Below are 21,157 nucleotides of genomic sequence, written 5' to 3' on the forward strand. Positions count from 1 at the left end.
GAAGGCATCGCGCCGCTTCGGACACGTGACATAAATCAAAACTCAAACGACCGGAGAATTTTGGGGGGAAAAGGAGTGGAGGAGGGGGGGGGGGGATGTCGACGTTTACATTGCGAAATTTATTTCGTATCGACAGCAAATTTAGTTTGTTGTCAGCCCCTAAAAAAAAAAATATTTTTTTTTTAACGGTTATTCAATTAAAAATTAATTTTGCTGTCACCACGAGGTGAATTTGCATTTTAGAAATTACTTATATATATTTTTTTTTGAAAAAAAAAATTCGTAGCTGATTAAGGTTTTTTTTTATTTAAAAAAAAAGGAGATAAGTCTGGTGTTTTGGATGTGTTAAACACGCGTCCCGGAAGTTCGTTCACGCGATGACTCAGTGACCGTCGGCCCTGATTTAGGCGCGCCGTCCATCAGGAGAATAGTGGCCGGCGGGAAGGTATGCGAGGGGTGATTTAGTTTATCCTCGCGGGCCCGTGGATATCTCGGGGAGGGGGGGGGGGGGGGAAGGGGGTAACGCCTCGGCGGCGCGGCCGTCAAAGCCACCGTTCGCTTCTTCGTCGAGCGACGTTGATGGATCTCCGAGTCGTTCCGGGGGCCGGGGTAATGGGCCCGCTCTGCATGCCGTGGCTCGGCGCGAAGAACAGGCGAGAGTAAAAAAAAAAACAATAAAATTATAATATTGATCCAGCAGAGAATAAATGACGTCACGCTGTAACACACACACACACCTACACATATATATATATATATTTTACTGGGACAACATAAATATGCCTGGGTAATAATCCGAAACCCAGTATTACTACGGACACTATTTTTTTTTTTTTAGTTATACAGTTGTATTCGTGTGAATGTATAAATTTACAAATACCTGTTATTTTACACGAATATTTCTGTTCTATTTACAATAATATATATAAATATATTGTATATATACATTATATATTATACATATAATTTTACACGAATATTTCTGTTCCATTTACAATATATATTGTATATATGAATATATATTGTATATAATAACAGGAATTTGTAAGTTTGTACATTCACACGAAAACAACTGTACCACTACAAAAAATAGTGTTCGTAGTAATACTGGGTTTCGGATTTTTACCCAGGTAGGTATTTATGTTATCCCAGTAAAATTTTCCCTGAATAAGCATTATACAACAAAATAAAATCAAATTGTTGAATATTCGATTATATTTTCCATGATTTTATTTTTAAATTATTTCTTTGAATGAAACATAAATTAGAATATAAAATTATGCGCAAATTTTCGTAAGAATTACTCGGTATTATATTGGGAAACGTACTTCAATTATGCAAAAAAAAAAAAATAACCATGGCCATGTGTTGTACAAAGTTAAAAAATAACTTTCTTGTAATTAAAAAAAAAACTTTTTTTCTGGCAACTGGTTTCCAAAAGGAATCTTCTGTAAAAGTACAGAAAAAAAACCTTTTGTTTTTTTTCTGTGCAGGTGACGTCGAGGTTACGCGCTTGATTCGCCTTCCAGCGGACCTGGGTTCGAACACAGGTATGTTAATCCCTGATTTCGGTTTTCCACGGTTATTACCCCCCTCCCCGCCCCCTACGGGCAAAAATTGCAAAGGGCCGGTTCCTCCTGTGCAGGCCGCAGACAGGGGCACAGGAATACCGCGGGATCCTTGTGGTCTCGAGCTGAACGCAGAACTTGCACTTGGTGGGAACGCAGAACTTGCACTTGGTGGGACCGCAGGTAACTTGGACAGGCCTTTCCACGACCGCGAACCTGTCCGTGGGAGAGAAATACGGGAATCGAGTACAGTATACTCCCTATTATCCGTGCATGCTACGAAAAAAATACAGCACACATGTATATCCGTAATTTTATTACAAGTAAGCAAATTTGAACTCTACTGACGAGTGTATTGTGTGCAGTATACAGTTAAACGCCACAGGCCTTCTCGGAACTCACGCAGTAGGCTGGCATGCGTTACTATTTTTGTCTCTGTCGCACTTTGTTTCGAGCACTTTTATGTTTACATTACTGAAATGTATTGTATGTTAATTATTCAGTAAAATACTAACATTTAAGCATCATTAAATTTTTTTTTACTATTAATTGTAACTTTAACAGTACATAATTTTTTTTTATTTTTAAGTTCAAATTAATGTTTCCATTTTGTTTCCTAATTTCGGCTCTTTTGCGGATTATCCGCGATTAAACTATCCGCGGTGGCCCTGGCACTTAATTTCGCGGATAATCGGGAGTGTACTGTAGTGCCTATTAATAAGAACACAATGATTCATCCTTTATAAATCGGCCATATAATAGCAAACGTTTGCGGAGCAAACACAAGGCTCGAATTCTAACCTGACTGCAAACGAATTCGCGAAATTTCCAGGTGTCTAGCCATGGCCAATCTCGTTCCCAATACCCCTTCGTGGCACTCCTATGGGAGGGTCGATTGTGACTTTCCCCAACCCCCACTCCTCAAAAAAACCTACGGCTAAAAATAAAACTGGAGTGATAACAATAAATTATCTACACGATTTTTTTGTTAAAATTGGCGTCAGAAGAACTTTGAGGTAGCCTTTAAATTTGCCCCCTTTTTGTTTTGTTTTGAACATCCCCTACAACCCGGAAGTATTCCAGGATGTCCAGATTCTGGAAAGCCAGCAAAAGTCAGGAAATTTAATTCAGAACTTAGAAACGTCATGGAAATTCCTCAGTGATAGTAATTTAAGGAGGAAATGCCATGCTTCGGTATGCCATCACCCAGACTTTGAACAAAATTTTCCAGCTAGATATTAGTGCTTTGTCATACACACTGTAAAATGGCATATGCAAGGTTAGCTATGAACTAGTGCAGCTATATGAATTGTGTATGCTGGACTGTCATTATTTCATTCAGAATATTGATGAATAGGTAAATTATTTTAAAAAAAATTCGTTAGGGAAATTTGTAATTTTTGTCATGGAAAGTCATTGAAAAGTCGGAGAAAGTTTTCTGCAGGTTTGTGTGGACACCCTGTATTTCATACCACTCGAAAAATCTCCGGACATTCGCTTCTGCCACGGTATATCATGGTCCTGTTTCACAAAGATTCAAGTTTGTAATTTAAAATTGAACATAAACACGTGAGCAAAAATATCCAGCCAGTTACAAATGTTTCACGAAACACGCTTGTAAACTTGTAATGGCAAATTAATTTTCACTATTTTACAAGTGATTTACTATTTGGCTACTAAATAAACCTGGGTTATTGACAATTAAAGCTTACAAAATTTAAGTCACGCTTTTTGTTTCTACTAATTTTTCACCCACCTCAAAGGGTAGTGAATAATTTCCCAGTTTACTAATAATTCTCTTAAAAAGATATTGTGGTCTAGTTTTCCCCATTTTGTATTAAAATGAAAAAAAGTATAGCAACTAAATTATGAAAACTGTTACCAATAGGTACATTAATTAAAGGAGTTTATTTGCTAAATCTTGTTTTTTTACAAGTGTACTACATTTGAGTCGCAAAAAACTGAAACTTTTCTTGTTGGTGAAATTTTTTAAATATCTAAGTGAAATGCCTGTTCGTAAAAACTTCTGATAAGACTTTTTTTTTAAATAGAGGTGTTTGCTGCAAAACCCAGTTAAGTCTAGAATTGTACCTTTTTATTAACACAGTTTGATTAGTCTGATTCTTGCTCCAGACACATAATAGGGTTCATTAGCAAACAGTAATATCTCATTCAGATACGTCCGTACAGATCTGGTTTTTCCACTAAAAGAGGCGCGCTGTTGTATTGTATATTACGCACTCTCTAAATCATTTTGACCAAAAAAGACTAAACTGTTATTGCAGGAAATCCGTGACTCTATAAAAATAAAAATCTAAATGTTCTTTCGTTCAAAATCTTAAATCTCCGAAAGTTATCCACCGATTGCTTTGAAATTTTGGCATAACGTTGCATTCGAATACGCGCGTGTTTTTTTAATACCTATGTCACACCTGTGGCAGGTAAAAATATAGATCGATAATATATATATATATATATATATATATATATATATATAAATGAATGTGTGTTCGTCTTCTGTTTTGTAAAGATAAATATATAGATAGGAAGATATAGACGTAAAGAGATAGATATAGATATAGACAGAAGTATGGATATATATAGAGGGAGATATACAGATAAAGAGAAATAGATCGAGGGATGTATATATAGATGTACAAAAATATATAAAAAGGGAGATAGATTGAGATACATATAGAAACATACATAAAGAGATATAAATAGAGATAGTGTGATATGGAGAGATGTGGATAGGGACATAGATATATAAAGAGAGAGATATAGAGTGTATTATAGCGGTATAGAGTTTTTGTATTTAGAGAAATATAATGAGATTTATTAAGATATATATTTATGGGAAAATAGAGGGATGTGCCTTGTGTATGTGTACTTACTTGAAACAAATTACAAAAAAAAAAAAATTAAAGAGGTATAGCAAGGTATGCCGGACATTATCTCCTTCTTGACAGGCGACTGTGGACTGCGGAAAAGCGGGATTCTGCCGCTTGGTTCCGAAATGCTCTGATTAGCGCCGCTATACGCCTTTCTTTCCTTCTTCTTCCTCTCGTCCGTGTTACGACACCAGGCAAGATGGCGGTCCGCTACTCGTTAAAAAAAATCGAGAGGAAGACTTCGCTGACGCAACGAGACGCGCAAAAATCCGTCTCGAGGACTGTCCTACATAACGAAGCAACCATCTTAGCTCTCGGTATACGGCATTTGGTGGGAGTTAATTTCGTAACACGAAGGAAGTCAAGGAACGGAAATGTGTAAAAAACTACGGTGCTGCCATCTGTAGCGAATGGTACGCACCAAAGTTCCCAAAGACAAAGGTTAAAATTTATAGTATTAACTGGTTGGTGAATTTTAAGACGGTTAGTATTTTAATTAAAAAATTCCTTGTCGAAAATCAGGTCCAAAGCCCGAGGTTTAGTATTTTTTTCGAGTCTTTTTTTTTCGCTTTTATCGGAGCCGTTTCATTGCATAGTTTAAAATTTCATTCTTCTAATTAAATAAATCAATTAGTCGACGTAGCTGCTACGGCAGCGAATTCCAACGACGGTTCTGGAAACTGCTTGTGATTCGCGTCCAAAAAATTAGTATATTTATTACGTTCGACATTATTTTAAGGAACCATACGTTGCATTTAGTGTATATTGTACACACAATGCATTACAAGTGTATTTGCAACACGAGAACAAACGAGTTAGCTCGTACCGAGGTTAGATATTACACATCACTGGCGAACAGCGAAAGACTCGCTCACAAATTTTTTTTGTGTACTTGTTTAGTGCGCCTAATTCGGCCCCCCACTTCGCTTACACAGAATGAGTCTGAATTTGGCACACAACCTTCGGTAGCAGGTATATCAGACCAAAAAAAAAAAACGACTTTATGGTCTAAAGAGCTCCTTAGAGAATGGTGCATGTCTTTGAAGTTGGAGCAGAACAACAGAATTATTCAAATAAAAAAAAAAAAAAGAACTTGTTTAAGATGGATCACTGAGCGTCTGGATATTGTGTTATTGAACAAAACTGTACCACCACCACAAAATTTGTCGCTGCAGTAAAATTATTTCGTTGAAATAATTACTGGTAACAACACGTCGCAAAAAATGTTTCATAACAGAGGGTGATCGGAACTAAAATGGAAGGTTGGTTAGGTTAGTTTATAATGTTCGCCGGCTTTCACGGCCGTTGCCTGAAGTAGCTTGGCTTCTGGGTTGTAGCCGCGTCCTTGGCGAAGAATTCACAGACGTTTCGGTCGACATTGCAATCGCCATCATCAGGGAGCAGTTACTACTTAGTAACTACTACTTAGTAACTGCTCCCTGATGATGGCGATTGCAATGTCGACCGAAACGTCTGTGAATTCTTCGCCAAGGACGCGGCTACAACTCAGAAGCCAAAGCTACTTCAGGTTAGGTTGTTTCACCGCCAATTAAAATACTCTAAAAATCGTGAAAATGTGTGCAATCTCGCTAAATGGTGTTTATTCTTTTTTGACGTGACAACGTATAATTAATCGATGAACGCAGGTGGCACGCACGAAAAAGTGTCCCGTTACGCACAATGTCCCGTTACGCTGTGTCCCGTTACGCACATTGTTCCAAACTAGGTGTCCCGTTACGCACATTGTTTCGTTACGCTGTGTCCCGTTAATCACATTGTTCCGTTACGCTGTGTCCCGTTACGCTCATTGTACGCTTGCGCCGCATCTATCTCTCTTCCATTCAACTGTTTATAAAGTGAAGTGAAAAGTTAATGTGGTTTTCATTGCTTATTACAACAATTTCGGCAATAAAGGTTAATTATTCTTGCATTTTAAAAATCTGACTACTAGTATAATTTCAGTATTTATTCTTTTATTATAAAATTAAAAATGATTCAATTTTATTTATAAAGTATGCAATCATTTCATCAAAGTTTTGTTATGACGTTGTCACGTTAAACTATCGTCCGTAAACCGACTTTACAGACAACCAATTTTTTTTTGTTCCAACCGCAGAAAGATGCACGAGCGAGCGGCGAACTACGGTAATGTTCGGTGACTGATCGGGGCTCGGTGAATCCACAGCTCCCCCGGAACTCCCGTGAGGACGCAGGAACCTGCTGCTGCGGACAAATGGCTATGATCGGCCGCACGGAGGTTCCCTTCCATTAGCGGCGTGTCGCCACGTGACTCGGTGACGCTTCCCTGTAACGGCCTAACGGCTTCTCGCGCCGGGGAGCCCCGCGCTTTACAAGCCGCTGATTGGCTCTGCAGGAGCGTGTCCGGCGCGGGAGCAGCTTCCGGCAACGCCATTGGTGCGTTATCGATCACGAGTCTCCCCGACAGCAACCCGCAAGACAAGACCTTCTCCGCGACCGCAGCTGTGTCCGAGACTTCGTTCACGTGCACAGGATAATTGGGGACGCACCACAACGCCGAAATACCACAACGCCGAACGTACAATAACGCCGAAAATATATACGCAAATTGTGTTTTCAACTACATGCCTGGACGCAAATAACACATAGTTACCGCACCAGCCGCTAGAATTCGCTGCCAGTGCATTCAATTTGCGGAGTGAAAGGTTAAACTATTTAATGAAATGGCTCCGATAAAAGAAAGGAAAAAAAAACCTTGAAAAAATATTAAACCTCGGCTTTGTGCCTGATTTTCAATAAAGAGTTTTATCAAAATATTGCTTATCTGTTTAGAAATTCACTGAACAGTTAAAACTTTAAAGGTTTCCTTTTGTTTCAGTTAACTTTGGTTCGCGCCATCCGCGACAGATGGCAGCGTTGTGGTTACATATTTCCGTTCCATATGTGGCTTCCGTTCCATTCGAGAGATTACTCCCAGAAAACCCCGTATACCGAGAGCTAATATGTTACACGTAAATAATAATCTTCTGTTAAACAATACCCATTTGTTGGTCCAGTTTGTAGGTTACATGTTTGGGTAAAAGAGGCGAACGTTTCTACTAGCGACGTCAACCCGCGGGGATATAATTATCAAAGCTGTTAAACATCGTCGGCAGCAGTTTTATTCTAGAGGGGATGATGGCGTTCGTGCACTTGGTCGTATATGCTGCGTACTGTGTACCCAAAAAAAAAAAAAAAAAAACATGTCTTAGCATTTCAGGATAACCGAGTCTTTCCTCCTTATGTTGGTTGTTTTCTTTTGTTGGTAGGAATGATAGGTTTTTTTTTGTTTAGGATTTAAAGAAGGGGGTTTATTCTTCCCCTTCCCTTCCCGCATATGCCTCTTTTTGAAAGTGTCTCGAGATGTGTTGATTTGCGAACCCTGACAATCACATAAAGTTGTTTTACAAAATCTGTTGAACTGGCAGAGAAGGTTACGTGGAGCATTGGCACTGCTTCCGAGAACTGTCAAAAATTTTCACGGACTATAAAAATTTTCTGAAAAATTACCGGAATAAATATATTTTTACATCCACCCTTTTTGGATCCTCCAGCTGGCTGGGGCACGTAGGCATAGCGAGGCAGCGCCTGGGTCACTGTTGCAACGGAATGGACTCTCCGTGTTGCCACCCACCTGCCCCCCCCCCCATCCCACCATGCCCGCTAAAACCCGTTCACACGAATGAGAAAACAGCCTTTCGCATGTCAGAGAGCCATTCATCATGAATATTCCCTTGCTCGCCGGGCAAGTTTATGGGAATGAATATCGATGTAGTTCTTCTCTGAACAACGCTAGCTTACGAGATGATGCGCCAAATAAAATCTCATCCTATTTTTTTTTTACTTCCCTTCACTTCTTAACTGTTTTAGTACTGTTGTACTGCTACCAGAAACACTTTGAAAGCTGAATACTAGGTGGTATAAAGCTATTCCAAGCGTTTGCCAATTTTTTACCTCATCTAATTTAGTTTCCTTCAAACAATAATTCTTTTCACATTCTTGAAATTTTCTTTTTCATGGAAAATAGCTAACACATTCCGGGTATGGCAACTTTGAGCTGAATGGTTTGGGGAGGCCCATATACATTGAACAGGATCCCTGACGACGAAGACTAATCGAATTTATCAGGGTGGGTTTGATACTAAAATGTATGTGATTGTATGTGATTCTTGCAAAAGGAGTTTTCGAAAGCAGCTGCAGGAGTTCCTAAGTTGCGAAGAAGAAAAACGAACGAACGTATTCTCGCAGTGCATGATGGTCAATTTCTTCGTCTTGGACCAAGCCAAGCTTACAGCTGATTCTGCGGAATGTGAAGATACCAGGTCCACCTCACAACAGAAGATCGGCGTAACCACGATGACGTGGAGTACACGTGAGAAATACTCGAAGGTAGTGAGTGCTGCAACCAATTTAGTGTTAGTTTTGAATATACGTTTAGGCTAGTTAATAGGTGAAATTAGAGTGTAGTTAATAGGAGAGAGGTGATGGTGTCAGACTGACTGTGTATGTGGACAAGGAAGATGGCTGCTGACGAACTTACGAACATAATGGGTTTCTTGGCTGAAGTGAAAAATAAAATGGAGAGCAACCAGCAGAATATGGAGAGTAACCAGAAGAAATTTAAGAATAAAATTGTGACTAGCAAGGAGGTAATGAAGGCAAAAAAAATGGAGAGTAACGAGGAGAAAATGGAAAGTAGCCTGGAGGAGATAAAAAGTTGCCAGGAAGAGATGAAGAATGAAATGAAAAGTGAAATAAGGAATAGCCAAGAATAAGTAAAGAATGCCATGAAGAACGAAATAGACAAAATTAAAAAAGGCACAAGAAGTTATGCGAAACGAGCTGGTAGCGTCGCAAAAAAAAAAAAACACTCTGAGTGAGCTCTCTCGCCGATCATACACTCTACACTGCAAATATAGCAAAAGGGCAAAGAAGAACTAAGTAATCGAAGACATCCGATGTATGACTATAGTTAACAGCGAGGATGAATGGGAGCATGCCAGCCCAAAAGTGACACCCTGACCTAAGGCCCATTCTAACCTGGTTACTGAGAGATACAGGACGTCCGTCATGGCATGAGATATCCAGTGACCGAGGGGCTGTGAATGCTTATTGAGCACAATGGGATTCCTTAAGGAAGACGGTTGGGTTATTGAAGAGAGCAAGAGAGTCCGAATGGCGAAAAGGTTACCATGCAGCTACTTCTCCCGACAAGCCCTAGTACCAGAAGTGCTGAAAGAAATGCATGATGGAACCTCGGGTGGCCAAAATTCGTCAGCGCTACTACTGCTTGATTTTTTTTTCAATCACTCTTTTCGCAATTTTTTACAATGTAACCCACCAAAACTTTCATGAATAACTCGAAACATTTAGGTAATGTGCATGCGTACAACAATCCAAACAAACATCACTATATGACGGTTCGCCAGAGCAGCGTGGTGGATAAGGTGAGCAGTCTGTTGTGGACCCCATGATTCAATTTTATTCATAAAAGTATGCAATCATTTCATCAATGTTTTGTTATGACGTTGTCACGTTAAACTATCGTCCGTAAACCGACTTTACGGACAGCCAGTTTTTTTTTGTTTATCTTAATCTATAACTAGGGACACCTGTATTTCACGAATACATTTCGTGTCAAGGTATTTCACAAAATACTGTAACTTTTCTCCTGTGGTTATTGGCTGAGGTCGGTGAGAGGTGTCGTCCCGCTCTTGACGGGGCCAATGAGAATGTGGTCACCGTACTGCTGCACCCTCACAATTTGCCATGACTCTTAGAAAAAGCTACAGTGTTTTGTGAAATACCTTGACAGGAAATGAAATCGCGAAATACAGGTGTCACTATCTATAACTAATAAGCAAGAATTTTCACCTCAGTCGCGCGTGGAGACAAACCCACTTTTTTTTTGTTTTTTTGCCGGACCAAGCGACGTGTGACTTTGCTGGAGGTCGGGCCACGCAGGCTCGGAGCTGAGGAACCAGTTCCCCTGGTGGTCGCGGCAGGGGTCTCCGCGTGCAGAAGGCCCGTCGCTCGGTGTTGGGGTGCCGGGGTCAACGACCCCCTCCCCCTCGCCGGCCGGCCACCCGCTGCCCCCGCGGGCGTCTGCCTACCTCGCCTGGAAGAGAAGCCTTCATCTCACATACCAGAGAGCAACACCCGGAGTTCCCCGAAGTTCATGCTCGCTTTTTTTTCCCCGGTACCACAACACGTGTATTTATTTGGGATGTAGCTTACTCATACCTTTGAATATATATACTGTATAGAAGTCGCCAGCCCAGGTTAAAATTTCTAATACGGTTTTGAGGTAGTTGGTTAATTCACCGCCGCAATCGCCACCATCTCTAGGGCATCGACTTGTGGTGGTCCCTAGCGGACAAGTGTCGAACTCTTCAAACACCCCTTCCCCCTCCCGTAGAACAACCTTGAGCTGCAGTGAATGATAGGTGGGGGGTGCGGGGAATGACAGCGGGCAACAGCGCTGCGCTCTAACGTGTAAATAAGAACTAAGACGATACAGGGCGTTACGGCAGCGCACTGCAGCGGTGAAGTTCCCAAGCTGCTCATCATACGCATCTGAAAAACGTAGAGTAAATCCTATCCACTCGCGACTTCTATACAGTATATATATTCAAAGCTCATACGTAGGGACTGGAAAAAATCGCGGTTTCAATAGCCTTCAGGATATACTGCACATTCCCCTGTACACTCGGGCAAATAACGCCAGTTCATTCATTGGCTGCTGACTTGTAAGTCGTCTCAGCTGGTTTGTCTATGATTCGATCCCTCTTTGGTTGGAGGTTTATGATTGGTTGAGATTCGTCCAGATGAACAGTAAGCCAATAGCAAAATCATCTAAAAGGTATATGTATTTGACTTCTAGCCTATCGCCGAATGAATCCGCGAATTTTTCCGGTCTCTACTCATACGTAGGGCCATGCATATTTCGCGAAAAGATTCCGAGACTGGCTGAAAGTTAAAACACCGTAGCATCGTCTGTGTTTTGTGATTGGGTGAGTTTATTTCAGGTACGTGACGATTGTTAAAACACCAATCACAGTAATTCATTGTGAAAGCAAATGCGTCCTCAGTGGCTCAGCCGAACAAGGCAACTACTTCTCTCGCAGACGGCCGCCAATCACAAGGAAGAAACTGCTGGTGCGCGTATAACTTGTTGCAGTCTAATAGGCGTTCAGATTTATTCGCGAAAAATGACTCCCCCTTCTCATACGTAGAGACCAGAAAATTTCGCGAATTCATTCCGCGATAGGCTAAAATACAAATAGTTATACCTCAGTGCTGCCTCTGCCATTGGTTCACAACTCACTTGGATGACTCTGGGCCAATGAGAAACACCCGACCAAAGCTTTATCGAATCACAGGATGCTACGTTGGAACGTCTCACAAGACAGCAGCCAATGGGTGGGTGGCATTTGACAGAGTGTACGTAGATTTATGGAGTTCATCCTAGAGGTCAATGAACCCGTGAATTTTTCCGGTCTCTACTCATACGTCATACGCCGTTCTATCTCATTGTATGAACCGGTGTGGCATTAAAATTTTTGGTCGATTAGGATAGGTTAGCTACATTATAAATACTTTAAAACATTGTGGATGGTTGGTTATATTAGGTAAGTATAGCTACATTAAAAATACTGTAAAATCATTTCATGGTTGCTTAGCAAATAACTTTTTAATATGTAGCTATCCAGCACTAGGAAACCGTTTACATGATTTCACAGTATATTTAATGTAGCTATCCTAACCAAATCAACCGTCCACAATGTTTTAAAGTATTTATAATGTATCTAAAATAACCTAACCTAATTGACCATTAGTTATCATGAGTTGTCCAAAATAAACATTCACGGACACACGGCAAACGAAAAATATGGCGGGGTACAAATAAATAACGTTGCCTTGTTTATGGTCTTTCCTTTTATCAACACTCCCATATTTATTTACAATGAACAAAAAAAAAAAAAGGAGCAGGATCGGGCGTTTGGCTCTCTCGTCTGTGAAAAGAAGGCTTCCCCGTCTGGAAGCAGCCCCCCCCCCCCTTACCCGTGGTCACCAAGTTCCTCCGTCATGTGAGGATCTGTCTGAAGACCAGCGGGCTGATTACGAACACTATCGACGACTAGCGTTATTCTTCACGCGGTAACGAAACACGTATCGCATTTGGTGATTACGACCCACCTTGCGATATGCGTTTCGTTATTTTCCACGGTAACGCTGACCTGCGATACGAATCCATGACGTCAGAGGACAAGCAACAATTGAACAATTAATATGTTCGTCGAACAGACTATTTTGTAAGTGAATCATGAATACTTAGTGTTACTGGGAACAAAATAATCTTTTTTAATGCACTAATTTCTTAAATAAAGTCTTTAAAGCTTTTTTGCTGCCTTTTTCGTAGAAGTTTAAATTAAAAATGCAGTTAAAGATTTCGCGTCGTCATTGTGGCTAACTGCGTCTTGCCATGTAAACATAAACATCGAACGAGAAGCATGTTTAAACTTCAATAGAATGAAAATGAGGCCACTCTACAGGTTACAAAATTAAAGGAACAACTAATTACCACGAACCCGTGTCTGTTTTTATTTTACCTATTATTGATATGATATAAAGAGTGGAATTAAAAAAAATATTTAGTCAAGTTTTGTGTGCTTGTGTAAAAACATAACCTTATACTTCAAAGTTATACATATATGTGGTTGATGATATATTTAAGTGGTTATTAGCATACCTAATAAAAACTACACTTTTTAACATATTTCCAGCGGTGAGCTTTCTAGTTTATGTAATCTAATCAGTTAAAATTTTATAAATATATTTTAATACTCATGTGCTTTCGTATATTTTATATACAAGTGTTTTGAAACAATGTTTCCAAGATATTAGTACCATTCGTAAATAAAAATAATTTTGCTAATATTTATATTATAGGTCACTCAAACATTTTTTACTCCCTTCGTACACTTGGTAAAGTTTAATTACAGTAAATTATTTAAATTTGTGGTTTTCTTGACTAGAGTGCACATGCCGCTATTAAAGAGGACACTGTGTTGAATATTTGTGTTCTCAGTTAAAATAAGCCTTAGAGTGGCACTGGTAAAGTTACTGCTGCCCAACAGAAATCATGGTGTGGTTTATTAAGAGCCACAGAGAGTTTGCAGCCAATTTTTCTTCAAATAATGAATGTGAAGCTTGCATGTATCTGTGGATTTAACTGACAAAGAGGCTTAACAAACGTTTAGGGACATTAAAAACCATTGACCATTGGCAAAATATTAGTTTTCTTTTTTTTTTCTTTAGTGAATATAGCATTACAATTTTTATGTAAGCAGCAGCCTTCAATTACAATGGAGAAGATATGGGCTACTTTTTGTATTTTCATTTTTTGAAGTCTGTTTTAAACTCTTCAGTGTATTGGGTTGCATATTCTAAGGATAAAATTAGGCCCATAATGTTTCAATTTAAAAAGATTGACATTTTAAACAGTTATTATGGAACAGTTCTTGAAAATTTTCAGTGTAAGAACAGTTTATTTTTATAATCTGAGGATATGAAAGTTCATTGCTATGTTTTTTTTAATTGCTGTTTAATTTAATCTCACCAATGACTTAAACAAGTGAAACTAAGTACTGAGTAATTAGAGTAAGTACTGAGTAAACAACTTTGTTTTCAAGATGGCATTCAAGTTGGTTAATGATCCAACATGTATGTAAATTATTAATATGCTGCAATTATTTTAAAAACTGTCTTGAAATATTCAATAATTTTAATTCTCCCCTCCCCCTTTTTTTCCATTAAGATAAATTAATAGATTACTTTTTCTCAGCAAGTTTAGAAATTGATGGTTTAATATGTAAAATAATATTCAGTTTGAACAATTTCTCATGTACATGCATTCCAATTATTTAATCCATTTTTTTTAATTTCAGTAATGGATCAACATGATATATGCTGCAATAAAAAGAGCAGCTTAAGAAATAGCTGCTAAGATAACAGCTGGCAATATTATCCAAGTTATATTTCTGAGCAGCCTTGACCAGAGAATTATCCAAATCTTCGGTACAGCATCATTGGGAATGATGTAGATTCTAGAAGGTGGTTTTGTCCCTCAACCTCTGGTAGACATTATATTGTGGTAGTTATGCATTTTGTTTATCCTATACTTTTCCAAATATTTATTTGAAAATTAAATATATATTTTTTTCAATACTGGTATGCTTCCAATTTGGTTTGAGATTGGTGTAGTGGGTTTAAAATAAGAGTGGTGAAAATTAAGTAGTTAAGATACCTGAAAGTTGACAGAGAGAAATTGGAGGTGTGCTACATTTAAAATGAAACACAAAAAAATGACTTGCATGAACATGGAAGTGTTAATAGTTCATATTAAAAAAAATTAAAATTGAAGTTGTTCTACTCAGAAGTGTATGCAGGATTTTGTTATGAGGGAGGAAAGGGGATGGGGAGGAGGAAAGTGGTATAGAAGCACTTAGCCTGCTGTTGGCTTTATTTTTTTTTTTGGGGGGGGGGGAATATAGATTTTTCTTTTAGGATTTTGGGGGAGGCATGTATTCCTCTTGCCCCTACATATACCCCTGGTAGGTTCATTATTAAAACAAGACCTCTTACAATCCTTGTGTTTTCATAAGATAGCCAAGAAACCTAAGAGTTTTTTTATTCATATTTGTTATAATAGCCATCAGTCACAATCAGTTACATATTAATTTACTGTATTAGTCTTTTATTTAAGTTAAATTTTACTTAATATAGTTAAATAAGCTGTTCAAAGGCTTCATCACATATTTTAAGAAACATTTGATTTGATCTCTAAATACTAGCTCAAAAATTGCTTATTTTAATATTCACACACATCTAAGCACAGATTTAATGGTTATTGGTTATTCTGATGATAAATAGAAAGATAAGAACAGTGAGTGATGATAACAATTCATAAGATGCAGAGTGTTGACTGGGGAGGTGCAAGGAATGGAGCTGTACCAAACTTTATCGCAAGATGAATCATACTAAGTCAATATTTGTTCCTGAATTATCTAACTAAATGCAATGTGTGCCATTTAATTTGTTTGTACTTGTCTCGGTCTCAATAAACATACCTACATTGATTCTAAACTTACAATAATAAAAATTAGTTCAAAATATTTTTTTTATATTCATCCACATGAAACAATGTCTATACTGTATACAAATGGGCTCACTGGCAACAACTAGCAGTTGTACCTGCTGGAACTTGCATTGATAGTCAGCTAGCCTAATGAAATTCTTCCATGTTATATCTTGTTTACACACAAAAAAAAAGTAAAGAATGGTTATATACAAGCATTTGAAATCTTTGACTGGAAAAACCTTGATAATACTTTTAGTCAGCATACTTTATAGAATGTGTGCTTTGTTATTAGCACCTCCTTTATTATAACTCTGCCTCTATAATACCTAGTGTAACCTATACAATTCATACTGGTAATGATTAATAGTACAATTTAAAAATAATAAAAAAAAGAGCAGCATTCAAGAAAGATAGCTGGCAGCTGATAAACAACATTCAAGAAAGACAGCTGGCAGCTGATGAGAAGCATTGGGAATATGTGCTTCTGAAATGGTAACAAGCAATTTGATTAAAAATGCATCAAATAACTTAAAGAAAAGTTAAAAGGCATGCTGGAAGCATGTGCTAAAATTGCCAATTATGAGAAAATATTGTGTTAAGAAATCATTTTTTGTATCCTTACAGACATGTGCATTGATTTTTTTTATTGGACAGGCTATTAATAGTTAATATTAATAATTGTTTAATTATAACTATCCATGGAAATAATTGAGCTATTAAATAATACACTCTTTGTAAATATTTTTCGTTTAAAACCAAAACAAAGTCTGAAATTGCAAAATTTTTAAATAAAAAACCTGTAAACATGAAGCAGCACATGTATGTATGAGATTTACTTTAAATAACAACCTATCATTAAATGATTCATAGTATCTATTTTTTACACACAAAAAAAAACAATGGTTCAAAAAAGCCACTGCCAACTCTCTCAGGACAATGAGATCTGCTGAAACCAGAAAACAAAAATTTAACATGTGTTTAATATAATATCCAAGTTATACTCAAAAGTAACATGGAAATGAGTGAACACTATTTTCATTTCACAATTTCTTTAATAAATGCAACAAACTTGATAACAAAGTATTTATTAAAAGGCATAGCTTGTTTCTTCATGTTTCTAAGGTTTTCCAACTGCTATGAGGGTGCAATCTGGCAATTCGAAGGGATTTTGATGGTTTCTTAACAATCTTCTCTGCCTTCTCCTCCAGTTCGATATTTAGCAGAAAGGCAGCAAAGGCCATTGTGTAGAACCTGAAATATTTTCAAACATTAACTAAATTAGTGTAATATAGTTTGGTAGGCTACTAATTGTTAACAAGAGGGCCTGATTAATAGAAATAATTTTTAATATGGTATTATTGAGCTAATATTCCTCGATGTAATGCATAACTGCATTCATTTTTCTTTAATTTCTAAAAACAATTTTAACTTTTTTACTTCTTTTCCAACAATTCTCCATGAGTGTGTTGTAATTCTTCAAGCAGTTAAACTAGAAATATGCCATTTTAATAGCTTGTTAGGTTAGGTAAATCAAAAAATTTAATACATGAGAATGATTGGTTGGCTTAAGTAAGCTACATTAAAAATACTGTGTGATTTTGTGAACTGTTTCTTAAGTTATGTTACCAACAAAAATAATAGGTATAAACTGTAGTGTGGTTGGTTAGGTTAGAGTTAGCTGTGTTACAATATATAATTATTAAAAACTGTTAAAATGAGTTCACAGTATATTTAATATAACTACCATAACCTAATAAACTGTCTACACTACTTTCAAGTACTGTATTTGTAGTTAACCTAATCAAACCAGCCATTCCCACCATTAAGTTAGATGAATTAAAAATAACAAAAAAATAGTGTGGATCTGTGTGAATGGTTAGTTAAGATAGGTTAGTTACATTAATTGTACTACAAAATATGTGTGGATGGTTGGTTAGGTGAGGTAAGCTTAATTTTCTATTAGTAAAACAATGTTACAGTATTGATAGCCTATGTTAATTATTGGAATCAATGTCTGAAAACTAATAAATAAATTTAAAAAAAAACATATGGAAAAGTAGCTTTTCACCAGATTTACCTCATTATACAATATTTAAAATGCAGCTAACCTAACCAAATGTAGACATGAATAGATTTGCAGTATTTGAAGTGTAGCTAACCACACATAACCAACAATTTAAACAGTAAACAACTTGAAATATCTCAACAGAAATAAGTATCAAGGTTAATAATAGGAACTCAAAATTACCGTTTTCATAAACTTATTTTTATAATAAAGCCTCGCCTCCCCTACATAAAAGCTCGAAATGTTATTTAATAGAATCATCCTGCTTAAGGAGGGGAATTCCTAAATAAATTATTCATCAAGTTATTTGTTTTATGATCAGCCCCACTTGTTAACAATTACCTATGTTAACACACTTAGGTAATAGAGCCAATATGTAAATGAATGAGCACAAATTAAAAATTTCTTGCACAATTGAACACACAAGGAGGCCGCAAATAGCTTTCTGAAACTAAATAGAGAAATATACCATTTACTGTCTGAAGTCTACAAGCGCACAGATTAAACAAAAATGCATGTTGAGCCGTTCGTAGGCAACGGTTGAGCAAATACTCAAACACAAAATATGCATAAGCAGCCTATTTGAACTATTTATAGCTATGTTATGTTCATAATGTGCGTGTAAATAATATCGCTCTTTAGGTTAGGATTAATTTGATAAGCTATGACACGGCATTTATTTATTCTTCTTACCTACTTTGATCGTATTTAAACCACTTCATAATTATTCCACACAAACTATGCATTGAAAACAATGATTTCATGGTACAATTAATAAACATAAATAGCATGTTAAAAATAATGTTCGCGTGTTAAATATACACACGCTAACCTAAAACAATTGTTTTCGTTTAACTTCATCGCTTTACATCGTACTCGACTATATTTAAAACAATAATGTGCGATTATAATGCCGTTTTTAGGACGGGAGGACATTATTTTTAAGAGTAATTATATCACTTACCTCACAATCGCTTCGTATCACCACTTGAAATGCCCGTGATATATAACGTAGCTCCGGTGCGATAAATATCACTTGAAAAGTGTGCTCGTAATCAAAGTTTGCGATATATACCGCCACAACGTCATCAATATTCGAAGTTTAACGAAAAAGGATGTGTTCGTAATCACGTTGCTGGTTCCTGCGATATTCTTCGCAAACCTTCGTTATTTATCGCAACTTATAACGCAAAGTGTGTGCTCGTAATCAGCCCGCAGGAGGACAGGCGGGGAGATTACGAGGGAGTACTGTTCACTGTACGTTTCACGAAGACAACTCTGTTACTACACAACAAGTTTTCGCAAGTATAATGCTGGCATCGGATTCTTACCCGGGCATTCATTTACCCTTTGTGTCGTCCCAGTAACTCCAAGCAATACGTAAAACCGCTCTCGGAATAGCTTTCCAGTATTAACCGCGCACATTTATAAGCACGATAAAACTAAATAAATTCAAATTATTGAGTATTCGATTTATGTATATTTTCCATGGTTTAAAAAAAAATGCTTGAATAAAAAATCATTCAAAATATAAAATAACCACCCAATTTCTTGAGACGTACTCAGTATTATTTCAAAAAACGTAATTCATATATGCCGTTTGTTGTACAAAGATACAATATATTTCGTTTAGTATTGAAAACCGTTTCATCGCAAATGGTTTCCAAAGAAAGTAGAAGTTAAAGTAAAAGTAGAAATTTTTTTTCCTGTGTATAATAAAAACTTTTAAAATGCAGACCGTGTAGGTATTTTACCCATCTGCCGTCTGCCATACACGTGCGCGCACCTACTTCACCCCCCCCGCCCCCTCCTTCACCAATTCACCGACAACATACACTCACGGCCGCATACCTTTTTAATAGCAATTTTCTCATCAGACGTGATTGCCATTCATTTCGGGAAATTGTGTACACGCGGTCGTGGCTTATAACCCCTTTACCCCCCTACCCATACACATACACACAATTTTAAATTTTGGTTTGCGGTAGCTTTAAACGCGTATTTTACAGCGAAAGGCTGGGTCATAAAAATACTTTCAAGGTTCGCTGGAATGTCATAAATTGCCGGGGTGGTGTTTTTCGTGCTGGGTTTAAATTACCATACTTAGTTAGCAGGCATGGCAAAGCCTGCGCTTCTAATGAGCCCGGCCAGGTGCGTGAACGGCCCAGAGCAAGTCCTGCTTGATTTAAAATATTTACATTTAATTATCGGTGCATTTTTTTTACTGACATGCTCTGATTAACGCCTGAATAATCACAGGTGGGAGAATTGAATTTTTTTTTTAAACCTAAATTGATTCATTTGACAACTATGTACATATGCATAGCAATCGTAACACCAATGCCTTACAACCACTTTTATAAAAAATTGCACACAATTGACACGACACAAGTGCAGCAAAATTAAATATATTCCAAATTTAAAACTTAAGGTTGAATAACTCATATGAAGTGTGAAAAATAATAATTATTTTAGAGTTGAAGAAGTTTGGTTTATACTTCCGTGAATTAAGTATTTTTCATTAGTTTTTCAATTTTGTTCTTTATAAGATCAACAACAGCAAGAATGGTTTTCATAAAGTGTATAATTCTCCTTTAGAAATAGGCTTATTAAAGCGCTTGGTGTTGAAGAATGTTGCTGTGGTATATTTATCTAGAACATCCAGGTTTATATCTTTTATAACACAACTTTCTGTGTTTCTCAAATCTCAAATTCGGTTAAGTATTTTCCTCAAGTTTATTTACGCTCGTCAACAGATTTCGCAGCTTATCTTGAAATTTTCAGACACTGAAGCACAGGCTTCAGTAGTATGACTTTCCGTGAACATATATTATGTCTCGAAACGGCATAGAACATAGCTTTTGGACTCATTTTGAACCGAGTGTTAGCGGAGTATAGGGTAAATATTATGTCACCCGAAGTGGCCCTTTAGGAGTTTATAATATGGAGACTACCTAAATATCTTATTGTCTTGCTTTAATGCACGCCATATAGCACCCCGTATGAGCCTCCCCAGTTATTTTCCTCTCTAACTCTATGTAGGTTCTTCTAGCCGCTGGGCCCCATCATCTACAGTTATGCTAGGAGGACTGGCCATGGCAACAATTTATGCCGTGGCTGGCCAATCCCCACACAAAGCACACGCATGCGACCCTCTCCCTGTATGCCTGATCCCAGCATGACTAGGCGGATAGACGCACCTAGGTCCCTCCCTAACCTGGACTATTCCTATACATAAGTTAGGTCAGGGGGGGGGGGGGAAACTGAAACCTGTCAACGTCAAACGTTTGAAGAACTTAAGTAAATCTGTTTTTAAGTCCTAACATGCAAAATATTTTGGAAAAATAAGGTGAAAATGAAGCAACAGCAAACAAAAGTAAATGCCTCAAGAGGAAAGGGATGGATTCACGTAGGAATGTGAATAAAATAGCGTAATATAATTTTATGAACACTTGAGCGACTTTCAAATCCA

General features: G+C 37.4%; 1 protein-coding gene across 2 annotated transcripts in view; it reads left to right on the forward strand.

Annotated features, from left to right (window-relative positions):
* The window catches only part of LOC134528333 (A disintegrin and metalloproteinase with thrombospondin motifs like), a 421,345-nt gene that overhangs the window by 107,305 nt on the left and 292,883 nt on the right, over positions 1-21,157 (forward strand). For both annotated transcript variants that reach the window (XM_063361874.1, XM_063361870.1), the window contains exon 2: positions 1,494-1,550. The gene's annotated coding sequence lies outside the window, so the exon portion shown is untranslated. The remainder of the gene's footprint in view (positions 1-1,493; positions 1,551-21,157) is intronic.

Source organism: Bacillus rossius, chromosome 1, assembly GCF_032445375.1.
Source record: "Bacillus rossius redtenbacheri isolate Brsri chromosome 1, Brsri_v3, whole genome shotgun sequence".
Taxonomy (NCBI): domain Eukaryota; kingdom Metazoa; phylum Arthropoda; class Insecta; order Phasmatodea; family Bacillidae; genus Bacillus; species Bacillus rossius.